Source organism: Nilaparvata lugens, chromosome 1 (assembly GCF_014356525.2).
Source record: "Nilaparvata lugens isolate BPH chromosome 1, ASM1435652v1, whole genome shotgun sequence".
NCBI lineage: Eukaryota > Metazoa > Arthropoda > Insecta > Hemiptera > Delphacidae > Nilaparvata > Nilaparvata lugens.
In genome coordinates this window covers 29,740,836-29,758,396 of record NC_052504.1, presented here as the reverse complement: position 1 = coordinate 29,758,396, position 17,561 = coordinate 29,740,836, and the positions used below count along the sequence as shown (strand labels likewise).

Genomic DNA, 17,561 nt, shown 5'->3' with positions numbered 1-17,561 from the left:
GTGTAACTCAACAAACTAAACGCTTGGAGAATCAGAAAGGGGTGATAAACTAGGTATTTTCCAAACTTCAACATTTAAAATTTGTAAGTATTCAATGAACCAAAACTAAACTGGACGATAAATATAAACTATATCCCAATTGGCGCTTACAATTACTGCAAATGGTTCTATGGAGAGCAGCATTGCACTCACACATTGGCTAGTCCATCAGATCAACAAACGTCATTGAATGGCATGGAGCCAAAATATTATGACGAGCCCAAGGGGGCCGCTGCCTATGACGCGATTGAATAATTCGGGAGTGACCTTGACCCACAGGGAGAGAGTGAGAGAGTCGACGTCACACAGAGATGCGTGTGGCGATGGCTGAGTCGGCCGCTCAGCTAGTGCAACGACCTCGACTAGTATCATGGTAGGAGATTCACCACGGCAAAATTAAAAAGGAATAAAAACGTACCAGGAAAATGATCACAAGTGGTCACTCCACCGCATTCTTTTCCTCTTACTCAACCTCACAACTTCACCTACACGAGTATCTTTTTAGGATAATTGAGGCGAACATCCGACTAGATTTCCACATTGGTGTGTTCTATTTGGAATTGGCCATTCGGTAACAGGAAGTTGCGGCTAGTTACACACTGTGCACAGGGGAAATACGATATTCCACTCTCCGATTCGTCATGCTGAAATTGTCAAGGGAGAAGAGGATCTAACAATTAAACCAAAATTGTTTTTTGACGTCAGGTTTACATTGTCTACCTACCTGAGAGAGACTATTTTGTACACATAGCACTTACGTAAATGATTCATTCCTTCAATTTAGTAACAGACTCTAAACACATTGAACAATATTGAGCAAGGTGAAAACTAGGTATTACAGTTTACAAACTATATTTCAGTAACTGTATGTGATTTTGAAGTCAATTTCCTTCTTCTCTAATTGTGCTGTATTTGAATATGCAGTAATGAGTAACTGGGAAACCATCGTTTCGAGAGAGTATACCTCAATCTTTGGAGAAGGTTTTAGTTTCTAGTTTTACAGAGCTAAGTTGAACGATATTGGCTAGAATTTATTGATAAGATTTCTACATCTAGAGCGGTGTATTCTAAATTAAGGTTTGAAGCGGTTTTGGGCGAATGCCTGTTGTTTTTACCAAATCATATATGTATGAATATATGAATACATATTACTCAAAGAAAGTAAATGTTATATTTCAACCGATTAATACGTGAATGAATATCTGAGAACGGTGTAAAAAGGAGAAGTCAATGAAACACGAACTAGGGAACTAGAACATTAGTCTTTGGTGAACCGACAAGTTGCATAAGCTAATTATTTTCTCAACTAACGAATATATTGATAAATAACGTCATATAAATATTGTATTATCAATCTCGATGTAATCGAAAAAATTGATTTCTGATTCATCAGTATTTTGAGATGCATTGAAAATTATCATTTACAATAAGATAACACTTCTCTCATAATACCATGATACACAATGCACAGTACTATATTATTTACTACCTGTAATTATTTCATAGTTTCTGCCCGAATTATTTCGATTGACGAGCACTGGCAGCACAGTCCACTGAATTATGGATTTAGTTACTCATATTATAAAGATTATTTGAATGAATAGCACCAAGAACAATAATGGATTCCATCAAGAATTTTAACAAGGACAAGAGTGAGACAATAGAAGAAAACGGAAACTAAAAAGAAATCAGAGTTGTGTAAGTGAAACTTTCACTACAATGAGGCGGGTGTAACAAGCCAACAGAGCTGGTAATAAATTATACAACATGATGTATATTGCATTACTGAGAGGACGTAAAAGAGACAAAAGTTCAACAACACGGTGAGTGGGAAGGAGAAGGAAGACGAGGAAGTGCAAGAAGAAGAAGAGATGACCCAGAATGGGCAATCCAGTTGATGTGAGCGTCGCCTTGGCACAGTTTGCGAGAGTGCAATGGTGGGAAATTGCAGCTGCATTCGACACAACAAAGCATCGCCCAATGCAACTGCAAATGCAACGCTCAATGCAATTGCCAATGCAAGGCGAGGCCTTGACACACCTGGCAGCTGGCAGTGCATTGCTGTATTATTAGTCCACAATTCAATTACGTCACTCGCTGATCACTGATCAACAATTAGCTTTTGAAACTATTGTTCTGATTCAAAACAGATGATAATACGAGAGTTCAAATTGATATAATTATGCAGCGTGAATCGTGAATGTTTACTCCGAAATGGTCTTCCTAATTAATATAATGTTGACAATAGAAATATTTACTTAGTCCTCTTTTGTTGTGTGAGTAAGATATTTAATTTTCTCATTCCACTTTATTCTAATTCATTTACAATGATTCAATACAGTAATTTCTCAATTCAAAAGCCTCATCAGGTTTTGGCCCAAACCAACCGCTTCATAAATATTCCGAAATCTGACTACTAATCTGCTATCTACTAATTCTGAATAGACAGATATCATGAGTACAATTTTTAATTTTTCATTCTACTTTATTATATTTTATCACATTTGTTTTATATTTAACCATCTATATTCAAAATTTATTTTAGATTTCACATTTATTAGTAATTTCTTAATTGAAAAACTTCAACAGGTTTTGGCCCAAGCCAACCGCTTTATCAATATTACGAAATCTGAATCCAATTCTAAATAGACAGAAATTGATTATTCGGATTCTCTTGGAGTTCTACTGCACTCATTTTACTGCATTTACTGTTGATACAGTTCTACTGCACCGTATCTCACCATCATTTCCAACACAATCACAATCACAAAAAAAAACTATGAAGATCAAACAAATATGAATTAGAAAACAATCTAGTAATATGGATAATACAATAAGTTATTATATAATCTAGTAAAGTGGATTTAAAATTGTTATTATTTTTGATTATTGAGTAATCAGATACTACTCCCTCAGATATTACATACTTTTCTATGGTTATGTATGCTATCATTGTTGAATAGAATAAACATTCATTCATAATAGATGAGTGATTCTTATCTTAAGCCGGGTCCAGACGCTCAAGTTTACCATCAGTCTTTGCTCAAGCAAAATACGGATCGTTTGGTTCAAGCAAAAGACTGATGTAAAATTGCGTTCACACGCATCCGTCTTATGTCGCCCGTTTTCCTATTTTTGTGCTCACAAGTTCAGTTCTTGATAATTATGTTTATTTATTTTTCATTCATTCCATCATTCAGAATTATACAACTTACAGAAAAGTACCACAGGCTAACTTACGCCCAAAACGGTTCCAATTCTAATTTTTACTAGAGTCCAAAGTAGCTAGAGGATATGTGTCACTTCAATATGAATTGTGATATGGTTCATTGAGTCTGAATTGTATACTGTTGACATATATCCAGTAGATGAGTAATAATTATATCGTATTTTTTCGCTGATTCAACTGGATAATGCTATACTTAGCAAAATAATGACAAAAATATTACTGTTAATCGTTAAATTGCTTTGTTTACATGTCATATCTCGAGACACAGTGATTGTAAATAGATTGAAATTTTGTAGATAGTCCAGACGCAACGACTTCCATGCTTCGACTTTTGCTTGAGCAAAAGACTGAAGCTAAACTTGAGCGTCTGGACCCGGCTTTAAATCACACAAATGAACAACATTATGAACAATGAACTTCATCTGTATCGAAGGTGTGTCAATCATGGTTTGATAAAAAAACAAGTATTGCAGATTGCATAACTAACCCCTAAGAACAAAGGATGACCAGATTGCATAACTAGCCCCTGAAATTAAGCCACTACCGCAGTAATCACGAACGTCACCTACACTTTTACATACATTTCCTCAAATTACATTTGAAATCCCTCATCCAATGAGACCGCCAGAATCCTATTTATGATTCTTTGCTATCTATCTTCAAGATGAAGGCAGCCATATTGGATTATCAATTCCAAACATAAATAACATTTTAGAGAAAAATTCCAATAGATGATAAATAATTAGAATAACGTAGAATGTGATTCCCAAGTCAATATTTGTGAGTAGCAACTAGATTTGAATGAACTCTATTGTATATTCTTGACAGACAAGAGGTGGGAACTCATGATGAGTACTTATGATTACTCACAAATGATTAAATACTAATCGGGTTAGTTCAATTCAATAGTATACAGTATAGTATTGTATATAATTGAGTTAGTATAAATATTATATACTATATCCTTGAGTTCAACTAACTCAAAAGGCGGATCGATATAGAGTACCAACGAAAATTGCAATCACTATTTTTGATAGTTAAGTGACTCCCACTAATGATTTATATGAATAAGACCAAGGTCTTATAATTATAAGGATTCAAAATTTATTGCACATAAATGATCCTTGAATATCGGACGCTTACATCATACTGAGAATTACACATTACACACTAATGTATGGTTCAATGACTGCAATATTATAGTTACTTAAATATAGGAGGATATGGAAGGATAAATCTGGATATAAATATATATGGATATACATATACATAATCAATGGAATATCGATAGATCAATGATTGGATTTTTCAGAAGAAAAACTAGTTGATCGTGAGAATTATCGTTTAAAAACTGAAAAAGGTATGATTTAGCCACGTGCACGTTACCTATGAGATTCAATATTATTTATGAATGTATGCAACTAGTTGGTTCCGTTGCATTGGCGAAGAGCTCGGATAAAAGCAGCACTCAGAAAGTAGGTCGCGCGGATAGTACAGTATAGTACTCACAACACAATACGGTGTCGAGTCATGGTGAGTCGTTGAGGGGGAGAGGGGGTCAGTGATAGCACCAGAAATGACGTCATAAAGAGGATCATCGCCGTCGTCATCATCGACTGAAAGGGGGGGACGCGGAGGAAACTGCCACTCAAGTATTACAGTAATAATTTTGAGTAGAAGCGATGCTGACATTTCATTTCCGCGTACTCAACTCAAGGACGTGAAACGGATGACTTGCAGCAATGACATGGATTGACTAATCATGACTGGCGTATTACTGGGAATCCCTCGTGTGTAATTTCCAAGAGATCACGTTACGTGAATTGAATTTTCTTGGAAAAAGAAAACTCATTTGAGGTACACAGTGGAAAATTCAGGGAAAATCCATTTGAAAGAGCAGTAAGCAAAAGCGAAAATTCTACTATCAATGCCAATTGGCAATTAAATTAAAGCTTTCAATATTCAACGATGAATTTCAAAATCGATAATCGTGTAGGCTGTTATAGTCAGCTTCGAATAAATTCAAGGTCGCTTGTGTGACCTGATGACCCAAAAGTTGAACACTGCCTACTGATAATTATTTATGGAGAGTAGTTTCCAATACAGTAAGTTAAATGTTTCATTGATTATGCATTAATGTATGATGTATATTTGTATAATCCTTAATAGATTCAATTATTTGACTACAATCTGATTTCAACCATATTTTGAATTAGGGTGAATTAACTGTCTTTCTAATCACTTCAATTACCACCAGTTACTCTTTGAAAAACGTAGCTTTGTTCAAATTGGATTGGAGTAGTTCTATTCAATCTGTACTCGTACAATCATTACATAAAATACACATGTTATTTATTACACATGTTCGTACAAGCATTTTCATAGTTACAAAACGTCTCAGAACGAGGTTTAAGGAATCTACAACTTGATGATGAGCAGTTTATAGCTACATGTTGAGAATCTTGAGTTTTCCACTATTGATATTATTTATTTACAAGGGAGTGATTATTCATGTCCGCAGTCAGTTTAAATAGAAATTCAATACCCTTGGAAATTAATTTATGATTTTTTGAATTAGAAATTGACTCAGTGCTTTTGTTCAAAAACCAATTTTGTAAGAATCAACATTATAATTTTACCTCGGTGGAATAGAAATTCATTCTGGTAGAACAACTCGTGAACTGTATCAGCTATATCCTGCTGAATGAATAATGGAAATCTCATTCAAATTCAGTATATCCTTGAGAATAAAAAAACTATACACTACACCACTGCACAACAGGTTCAATACCAAGTGGAAACCAATAATCACACACTGATAACACTCGAATCACAGCGACACTTTGAGCACCGACCTAGGCAGCTGATAGCGACAGCGCGGTGTCTTCAGTAGAATGTCGAACCGATGACTGGTTGCTTGTGCCCTGTGCCACTCTCTCTCTCACCTGGGCAACACGTCACACGTGCAACACGCCTCCGTCCCCACCCGCATCACATTGTTGCCATCATCCATGGTCAGGCTTGAGATCCACTCAAAACTATCAGCATTCTTTGAATGGGAAGCGAACGAAGAATTCTAACAGTTTCAACTGAATCTCAATACAGCAAATGCAAACTATTATCATTGTTGAACATTCCGAACAGTACACCCAGAGCGACTCTATAAATAGCTTAGAAATCGAGTGAAACTTGCAGCTTGGCCAACCGCTACTTCCCGCATTTGATTTAATATTGGATTTCTGAATCGTATTTATGTCATCCTATTTACGAAGAAATATGTACATAAGATATTTAGATGCCTTTAGATTGGAGATATCGTGTGAGATAAGATAGACCTGATGAATTTCGTTGGTCTTTTCACTGAAGGCCTATACAGTATTTGATGATCTATGCGAATGAATTGTACAAGATTCAAACAATGAAAAACAGTATAAGTATTTGATTAGAAACGATTCAAGTATTTGATTGGGAATAATTTTTAGAACATGCATGTCATTTGCTTACTCGAAAAAGTAATACATTAGTTACCAACAATTTCCGCTAACATCATTTTTTTAATAACGCTTCTTCTTCTGTTTGGATATTTATTGAATAATATATAATACAAATAATTTTTGTATAGTAGAGATCATCGAATTTCCATCTAGTTGTTTACCCTGTTGTCAATATTTGCAGTAGCAGAAGTCTTCGGGGTGATTTACAGCATTTAATTGGGATTTTCGTTTAATAATAATCATTCATTAATTAGCATTTGAACAAATGCAACTTGCAATTTATTTCCATCTGTTTGGATATGGTGTTTTCTATACAATTGCCACCATAGAGAAAATATAGCATTATGCTTCTCTCTATGGTTGAGTTTCTCTCACTCTTTTCTCTATGCTAGAAAGATATAACATTATGCTATCTTTTCTATATGATTCTACTGAATAAATTCATTAGTTTACGCGATACTAGGACAACCTTAATAAACGTGACTGAGTTCAGTACTGTATAATTCTGAGCATAAAACAAAGTGTTGCTACTATCTATCGAGATAGATACAGACTGAATAGAGATTGATATAAATCAGATAGAGATTGAATTACTGTGTACTGTGTTGCTGAGAGTTGAAATGTTCAATTCAGTATGAAAACCCTAGTTTTTCGAAACTAGTTGTTGAACTATTTTTAAGTTTTTAAAAAATAAAGGGTACTACAAGATTTGTATATTGTTTTTATTAATTTGTTAAAAAGTAGCCCATGTGAGTGAAGTGTTTTTATAATTCATCATATATTAGGCCACTCATGATTAAATAAAGGATAAAATAGAATACAATTGAATAACTGTTTTGTCAGATAAAAACAGAGATACCAAAAATAGAGTCCAAGTTGTAAAGATGTGCGTAGAATCAGCCTGTTGCTACTAGAATCGACAGCACCATCATCTCCTGAAACCTTATGCACAGCCTCCAAAATAAGCTGGCCAAGACAGTAATTGTCCCAGGATAGGATGGGATAGCAGCAGCTGTGGCACAAAGGAGCAGCCAGAAAGCACCTGGTAAACAGCTGTCTGCTGGTCCATTATCATCAGTCGGCCAGCAACACACAACAGGTGGATGAAGAGACCCCCTCTCACTCACTCCCACACAATACCCTTCATACTTTACAGTGAGCTACACACCATAATTATCTCCATTCTACTCCTTTCTCTCTCCAGCCATATTACACACGCATCAAAGCGCGTTCGTCTGCTTTCAATCATTCCACGTTTGAATAGATCCATTGAACAAGAAATAACTTAGGAGAGACCCATCATTCCGTATGATCCTCTCTCTAATGATTTTAAATCATGAATATGTGTGTTCATAGTATATAAAATTATGAATAAATATATAAAATTAACTTTATCGTTTACATAATTTTTGCAAGTACAAAGCTAAGAAAGAGTGAAGCTGCAATGTTGTAGATGGATGTTGAAAAGGAGGAGACTAGGACTGCAAAGCATCATTAGATCAGTTAGGTAGTCTATACTTTCAGACTGATTACTCAATTCACATGTCCGACTTGAAGGGTAGGCCTATTCTGTTCTACGGCGTCGAAGAGAGCATACAGAAGTGATACAGCGATTTCTTAGGTCATCAATTAGTCAATCAGTTTCTAGTATGTTCTGATATAAATTGCTAACTAAACACGCACTAATAAAGATCCTATTTTTTGATGAACTGATGTTCATTTATTAATTTCATTGAGCACATAGTACAAGATTATGAAACTACTAGGGAGACACAGCAAGCTGAACCCCAAAAACAATAAATCAAAGTGTGAAGGATATTGAGCTTATTTTGTAGAAATCAGCTTGAAGATGAAAACAGTAGCTCATTAACAATGAATAATTGAATAATACAAATCCGTTGATTGATGGATGGGCCAGAATTGATTGGGAATATTATCAACAAAACGTATTTGAATAAAAGAATTTGAAGTTCATGAATTCGACTGTAAATATAGTTTTCAAGGAAGATTTTTATTATCAATAAATCTACAATAAAGCTGAAACAATGTAAATTAGGCCTATCTAATAGATCCAAAGGTTCACAGTCCTATAATATTGACTAAGCAATATCAAACTGAGGACAATTTCTGGAAACCTTTGCATGAAAATAAATACATAATAATGAATAATAATTGAAAGTTCATGAAAATCGCGAATGTAAATTATTCAATGAACTCCAAAGGTTCACAGTTTTTCAATTGACAAACTGAACTGAGGACAATTACTGGAAACGTTTGACTTTGTGATTAGAGATTACATTCTATTCTATGATAAACATTCTATTCTGGCTGGCCAAGCAAAATGGTGAAGCCGAACACAATCAGTGGTGACGTCACTAGGCCTATGCTATAGGTCCACTGATCAATACTCTCCCTCAGGAATTCAAAGGCTGAATGAGAATGAAGCCAAGCCTGAGTGTTGGTGAGAAAACCAAAAGAGAAAACCAAAGGGAGTAGGAGTGATACAGAGGGAATGTGTATAAGTGAGACAATGAGAGAGTATGAGTATTAAATTGTAAGAGAGGAAGAGAGAGAGAGAGAGAGAGAGAGAGAGAGAGAGAGTGAGAGAAATAGAGTGAGAGGGAAGAAAGAGAGAGTGAATGAGAGGAGGAAGGGGCAAAAAGAGAACGCACACTCCACTAAAACATGAAGGGTTGCATCCCTCATACTGTTTTACTTTACTCTTTCTAACACCCGACCCTCTTCCAACTGTTGATCCATCAAAAGCAGAAGCAGTACTGGGGTGCTACTGGGCACAAAAGCAAAAAAGTAGCACTATTATGCCAGAATGATTCGCTACTCAAGCGCACAAGGGGCCATTTCAACTCTTGGCTAAACATGCAGCAGTCACGTCTACCGATCGAAATAATTTTTTGAGATGTGTGAAAATAAGAAAGAGACTCGGCATAACAAAAGTTGTTCCCTGTAGAATTATGGGTGGCAGAAGAGGAATATAATACTGAGTAAGTGAGAACTAAAGATAGCATTGATTGTAGACGAAAATAGTTATATCTGTTAAATATTGTACAACATGTGTTAGGAGGGCAGCATTCCACTTGAAATAACTATGTGGTGTTTGATAAGTCTAGACGTCTAGACTAATCACCTAGTAGTAGTTTTCTTGTACAAATTCTCACAACTTGAAACATTGGAACAGATTAGGGATGTCAATCCTTCCACTATACAAGAATGTTTTTGATTTTGACTCTTCATTTTGATACAATTACTGAGAGAAGAGAAATTACACAATATGATTATTAATAAACAATAATTGATTGTATGAATGATAATGATTGAATATGATTGTTGGTTATACTAGACTATTAATTTGGTTAAGTTTTCGAGTGTCACAACTTTTCTTTACCTACCAACAGTATCCGCCATAGTGCATCCACAATTCTATCATCCTTATTTCCTCCAACACAAACAGGGAGTGCCAAGTTGTGCTTCAGGTCTTTTGGAAGCGTAAAGAATGAGTCATTTGCAAGCCAACCAACAATGGAGCATAAGTGACTGTAGTACCGGATAAGAGTAATGGTGGGTCGGCGGGGGAACACGCGAAATTTAGTGAATGAACATGGTAGTAGTGGTGGGGGGAGGGACAGGTACAAGGTTGACTAGGTGGGTCCACTCCAGTCGAAACATAGCCTACGATTCGAGGGTCGCTGAACTTTTTAATATCCTCCTCTTTTTCCCCGAAGCAAGTAGTTGATCTGAGAAAGAATGCAGATCTCGTTTCTCCACTTTTATTGGCAAAGAAGTTTTGCTAACCATCTACACCGCCCTGTTGTATTATGTATTTGAGTTTGCTGGAGACTTGAAAAGACAGAGGAAATACGCTCAGATAGGAAATCTACACTCAATCATTATTGATTGGACAGTCAAGACAAAAGGAGTGAAATCACAACACGAGCCTCGTATTCAAGACTTTCTTCTCATTTGTTATTTTATATTTATAAGAAGTTACAATAATTATTGTGAATTATAGTCAAGTTACAATAATTTTATTGTGAATTATTTGTTAAGTAGATAATCAACATTCAATGAATAAACCAATTCTTTATTTTAATATGAACTGGTTAACTATCACATTGACGAACCCTAGATAAGACTGATTGATGCATTTAGAAAATACGACATTATTGAAGGATATTATACACTTTTGCGTATATCGAGCCTCAGAAGATACACAATGATTAGCCATACTGTTTAATTTAATGTTTAGCGCTTGTAAAAATCAAAGTTTGTTTCTTTTCATTCAATATTGTTCTTATAATTCTTTTAATGCAATATTTTATTCCAACACTTTCTATTTAATCGTTTACTCGGCTACTGAAGAAGACTTACGATGAATATATTCATTTGAACAGTTTTTAATCACTATTTAATGGATAGAGAAAATAATACTATAGTCAGAAAAGAAAACTATTCATTACATTATGATAATATTTTAATATAATATATACAATTTTGCAATAAAATAGAGAATACTGGTTGCCTGTGAGGTTCATGAAAATATTCTATTATCGATTCATAACAGGACTAGTGAAGGAAGCCCAATAAGTAAATATTGATAGAGTGAAAAATAATTTATCTTTCAACATTGATGTTATAATGGATTTAGAAACGTTATGAATGAGATGGATTGAGAAAATTATATGAATACTAGAAATGGATTATTTTGAATGGAAAATATTAATAAGTATTGAAAATGGTTTTCACATTGCTTTGAAGAATGTCAACACCTGGACTGATTTGTGGCTGTTGACTAGTCACAGTCTAGTCAGAATCTAGACGAGAATAATTAAGAACAAAACAAATTCAACTCAAACGAAACCGATCCTTTTTTTAATGAAATCAAACTTTGAGTAATGCCTTCTGTAGCCAGTAGCACGGATTCCTCTCTACACAGCGTTCCACCAAAAAAAGGCTGGACAACTTTTTCACTTTCGATCAGGACAAGATAGGCTACTATACAATGAGAGGAGAGAGATAAACGTCAGAATGGAAATGGAGCAATTAAAATACAGTGAATGGTTTAAGGTAGGAGACTGAAGCTCGAATGAAGCGGCACTTGTAATAAGAACGAACAGAGAGCATGAAATTTCCAATTGATTGGCAATTCATCTTTCGGACGGCGGTGAGCCAATAGAGAGAGCGCATCGACAAAAAGACACCAATGCATTCCACTTTTTTCAACCACCGAATTTTTAGTAACCAGAACTTTTTTATTTATCCAGCAGAAGGAGGAGGAGGAGGAGGAGGAGAAGGAGGAGGAGGAGGAGGAGAAGGAGGAGGAGGAGGAGGAGGAGGAGGAGGAGGAGGAGGAGGAGGAGGAGAAATGAATAAGGAATCTGGATATTTCAATAAACAAACAAATAAAGTTCAATATCACAATCTGAGTTTGATATCCAAGAAAAAACAAGAGATGAGATTGTAACTATAGAATTAGAAATCATAGCGTAGTTGAATTGACGATAAATGTATGTATAAAATGATAATGATAATAAAGTTGAAAAAGTTAGGATTGTCAGCATGGGTGTATCTGATTCAAAAAGCAATCATACTGTGCACACAACATCAATTGTTGAATATTCTAAAATAGAAAGAGGTGTCATTTTGCTTAATAGCCAAATCCACCTTCTTACCCAGTAAAATGGAGGCTAATAATTATTATTATTATTGTTAATAATGTATAAAATAACATAATGGAGAGCATTGTACAACACTACAATTCGCATGACGGCGACGAGAGAAAAATAATTTTTAACATGCTGTTAAATGGTTGAAATCTTTGCCGTCCGCAGTGGTGTGCGAAAGGCTTATGAATAAGATATTGACTGATTATTAGTAAGATATCATAGTGAAAAAGTTATTGTTTTTGAAATGTAAAGTATGCAGTCTGCATGGGCAATGAAGTATAAATAATTTTTATACAGTAACTGAGTAATCCTCGCTCCTCGCAAAAACAACTAAACAAAGAACGAATTTTTTTCATGAAAAAAAATGAAACTGAATAGAATCTACTGTAATCTCGATACTATGGAGAGGCAAGTTGAAAGAATGTGAGAATGCTTTGTATCACCAAATAGGGTTGACTATTAGGGTTGAGGATAAGAGCTCCTTTCCAGTTCTGACTCGTTCTACCAGAATATTATGATGAGTAGATTTGATGATAGGATCATGAACGCGTAAAAGTTCAATCACGTTCAAATCGATCAAACGAAATTATAGTTGTGTCTACTGGAATCTAAACAATACGTGGGAATCATTCTCTATTTTCAACATGTGGATCTGGAATCTTGTCGTAGATTGATGCGTCACCAGTATAAATTATAATAGACTTTCAAGATTCATGTATGAAACCCAGCCGTCTTGCCAAGGTCATTTTCATTTTTATAAATGGGATAAACTATAGGTAATAATTCGTTTGAGTATGGTTACATTTTGGAATGGACTGGGGATAATCTGAAATGCATGAGAAACTTCATTGGCACAAATGAAAAATCGTCATCTTTTCAAACTACATCAGTGCATCAACAGTCAAGCATGTGAAACAAAATGGGCCTGAATGGAACTCCAGTACTCTGTTGAACTGAAATTACTCCACCCTAACAAAACCAGCCACCCACAAATGGTGATTAGCATTCCTGAATGTTGATGAGAACTCATATCTGTGGCATCGATATGCGTACATAGACATCTGATGACACCATACCTACAATCACCATCCACGTGATGGAATCGAGAGAAAAACAAAAAAGAAAAGTTGTAGTGGTCATTGGCCGCTGAGATAATAGTCGCGGCGTTCTTTACTCGCCAAGCGAACCGGTTCTGGCTGCAGCTTCCATCCATGACCACAAGACAGCGATCGATTGGCCCTCGGCCTGCTTTTCAATTGGGTTTCGACCACCAACAACAACTCTCTCAATTCTGTCTCATCTCTTCAACATTGATGAGTTTGCAAACAACTGATTGATTTATACTTGTTTTCCACGTCTATCAGAGCATCGACATTATTTCCGGTTGAAGAGGATTGTTTCAAGTTTTTCAATAGGTTTATTGAAAATAGAAATGATAGTTTCATGATAGTACGGATTTCATTCCCACACTACCAGACTAAGCAAAACTCCAAACTACTTTCCCCAAATTACATCCCAATCTCAATTGAAATATGATCTGGCTTTTGACTAGGATAGTAGATAGCCAGAATTTTTGTATGAACAGAATTACCACTCCTAATCTACTTTAATATCTGGTTCAAATATCGCTACTCAAAATAATATTTGACTATCATCTTCTTAAACTACTCAAAAAAGCGTCTTCATTTCTGATGGGGAAATTAACTCTTTGGTTGTTTAGCTGGAATTGATAGTTTTGATTTATTGAATTCGAGCTAGAATTGACGAGTCAGAAAAGTAGAGTCGTAAAGTAACTGACAATAAATTTTCTGATGTGAGAACGCTGAAGCCTAAATTTATAAATGATGACACAAACAAGTTACATTTTGTTGCTGATAGCCACCGGAAACACTAATAAAAATGTTCAAAACACACCTGGAGTCGTCTTTTCCGAAATCGACCAGTTCTTGCAAATAACATGTTGTTTGCCATTCGTGGCAACAAGCCCTAAGCCGGCTAAGCAATGTATATAGCAATGCCTGTAAGCATTTTGACATAACTTTATAAATTTTGCCGGTGAGGACGGGAAATAGAAAAAGAGGAGAGTAGTGGAGATGGGCAAAGCGAGAAGAAGAAGCAACCCGTAACAGCCGAGTGCATTGAACCTGCTAGCAGCGCTGGCCGCACCGTAACGAGCATCCCGCTTCCTTCCAGCGCAGCGCAAGACATGCTATCTGTTTCCTTTCCTTATTCCGTCTTCCTTTATCACCTGCTCCTGCTCTTCCACACAACTCTCACTCGTCTGTGGTATCTCCCTCGCAATGATGTCATCGGCCTCTATCCTCCGGCATCCATCAACAAAAAACCGCCTTCCCGGCTTGATAGTGCTTGAGAATCACTTGGAAACGTGTTCCTGACTGTGAGCAACGTTATTCCACGACTCATACAAAAAAGGAACGTTGATTTGAAGCGAGACTAGAATGATGAGACACTCGAGTGAATCAGGGCTCATATTCTACTAGGATAACATTTCACTACTACTTTATCCATTGCCATCAATAGACCTGAACGTTTCAATCATGAATGGAAAATCTATCAATAATTTTGATGGTAAATTAATCAATCAATAATCAAACGTTTTTTGTCTCAAAAAGTGAAGAAGCAGAACAGATGACAGATGACATAAAACATAAAAGTGACTGTAGAGTGATTCAATAAACATTGGCCTAATAATATAAGAAGCTGATTCAATTATAAGAGGATGTTAGAAGAGGGTTTATAGCAGAGGGAACAAGATTAAAATATTTTATTATCAATTTTCCTCTAAAAAAATATTTCTTCAAAATGCTTATCGGCATTGCTGTGATAAAATCTAAATCGATTTTCGAAATGTGATTTTCTAAATTTGTCCGTGGATAGTTGCCGGATTCAGGGACAATTTCTTCAATCCATTATCTGCGTAACTACAGCTAAAGACTTCCGCTACAGCTATATTCAGTACAAAGCTGGTCATGGAAGTTCACATGGTTTTATAAATCATAAATTGAATTAAAGGCATTTGAGAACTTCAGGAGCTGCAAACATAGAAAACTAAATGAATGAAAGAGTACAACAATGCAATCAACAGAACACATGCCTGGAAAATTCGAGTAGGCCTACTAATAATGTGGGATTATCAATTTGAAGAATTAAGAGTTTGTCAGCAATTTTTCTATTAAATCAATAATATTTGGTACTTATATAATGCCAATAACCGTATTTGATACGAAGTGTCACTTTTCTACCATCCAGGGAATGTGTGCCTATTAAGGGCAATAAGTAATTGAAGATAATGAGTAGGAATAAAAAATCATGGGTTATGAAGGGAAATGTGGAAAACAAAATTATTATGCCATATTTCTATTTTCTTATGTCCATTTACAACATTGTAATATAATTTTTACATGTTAGCTAATGTAAGTTATTTCCAAGAGGACTCTAATCACTCATCACTGAAATCTATAAGATTGATATGAAAATTATTTTCATTGAGTAAATATTATAGTAAACCTGAATGATAATCACAGCTATGACATTTCAAGGTTTTAAGTATAATTTTCATGGTCACTTAGCAACAGAAACTGACATTTAAATTAAATAGGATCACAACTCAAATCTATGGGTGGATTGGTTTCTATGTCAAACAACTAATAAATAATGAAGGAAATTATAGCTAGAGTATTGTAGGCCAAGTGCACTATAGTAGGCCTATATTGCAAAACAAGCATGCAATCGTGCAGCCAATGGTCGGCTGTCACAGATCACAAGGACAAATAAGAAGTGACTATTTCTGCTGCTTCCGCCTTGTTGCCAATGCTACAAGCACTGTCAACAGCCTACACGCAACCTTCAAACAGAAAAGAGGCCAAAAACAATAATGCATGTACGGGAAAAGCTCTAGCGTCTCTATCAATCGACTGCCATATTAATCAAGTTCCAATAATGAATTATAATTCAAGATAAGAGCTGCATGGAGATAAAACGTGTGTGAGTCCATTATTCATTGACTTTCATCATTCATTCACGAGTGAATTAACGATGGGGGGAACAACGGTGCAACGAATTCATGATAGGATGAATTTTACAATTATTGAATAATTAAATAAATATGGAATCAGTTGAAAATGAAGCCGAATGAGAGCTGAGGTGAGTGATTTTCTCAATGATGAGAATCATTGACAAAAGTTATCACTTTCTTTTTCACCTTTATCTCATCTCATTTTCTAGGAAATCTCAAAAGAAGAAGAATTTCTTCCACTGCTTGAACGTTAGTTTATACTAATACCCTTATTCAAATAAGCATCCATACTGCTAACATCTCTGAAAATATTGGCCTATTACATTCTGGAATTATTTCAAAAAGCAGTTACAGAAATCATTAATAGGTTATTTGTAAAAAGCTTTTGATCATTCATTGGAATTGATTAGGCTTCTAAAAATTAATTGGAAATTTATAAAGTTCGATTACATGTTACTGAATCAATCTGGCTACACAAAAATCAAGATATGTTTGAAGGAGCTTGTTGAATCACCAATATAAAAGAAATTCCACTCACAGAAATAATCCCAAATACCTGAACTCAGAATGTAACAGCAAACGTACCTGAAACAAATAAAATAGTTTAATAAGTTTTTCAAAAACTTTCGATAGAATAGAAAATGTTGACACGACAAGCACTTCAACACAAAGGACCCATTCAATAAGTGGAAGATAAGTGAAAGTCAATAGTAAAATAAGAGTAGATTGTAAAAATTGAATCGATTATCTGAAATGACATTGATGTGCAGTTAATGTAACATTGAGGGCCGGTTAAACATTAAAAGCTCAAACTGAAATCAACTGGTGGCAACACAAAATGAACCACATCATGACAAACCAGACTTGATATGAATCTGATCGAGTTTCAGATGAAATTTCGTCCAAAGTGGATCTGTAAAAACTGCACTTGAACAATTATTATGAAAGAATTGGAGCATGCAGCAATATATTATTACAAAACATTTTTGAAACAATAGGTTGGTGTTCTTCTAATTCACTCAAGTTGACTTCTATAGGTACAAAAGACCTTGACTAATCAGCTGATTAGAGAGAGAAATACG

The 17,561-nt window shown here is 35.2% G+C and overlaps 1 protein-coding gene across 5 annotated transcripts in view; it reads right to left on the bottom strand.

Annotated features, from left to right (window-relative positions):
• Positions 1 to 17,561, bottom strand: part of LOC111048508 (histone demethylase UTY) — a 106,383-nt gene that overhangs the window by 29,427 nt on the left and 59,395 nt on the right. For 2 of the 5 annotated variants that reach the window (XM_039425049.1, XM_039425056.1), the window contains exon 1: positions 5,908 to 6,177. The exons of the other annotated variants lie outside the window; for them this stretch is intronic. The gene's annotated coding sequence lies outside the window, so the exon portion shown is untranslated. Of the gene's footprint in view, positions 1 to 5,907; positions 6,178 to 17,561 lie in introns of those variants that run through there. 5 annotated transcript variants of the gene reach the window in all.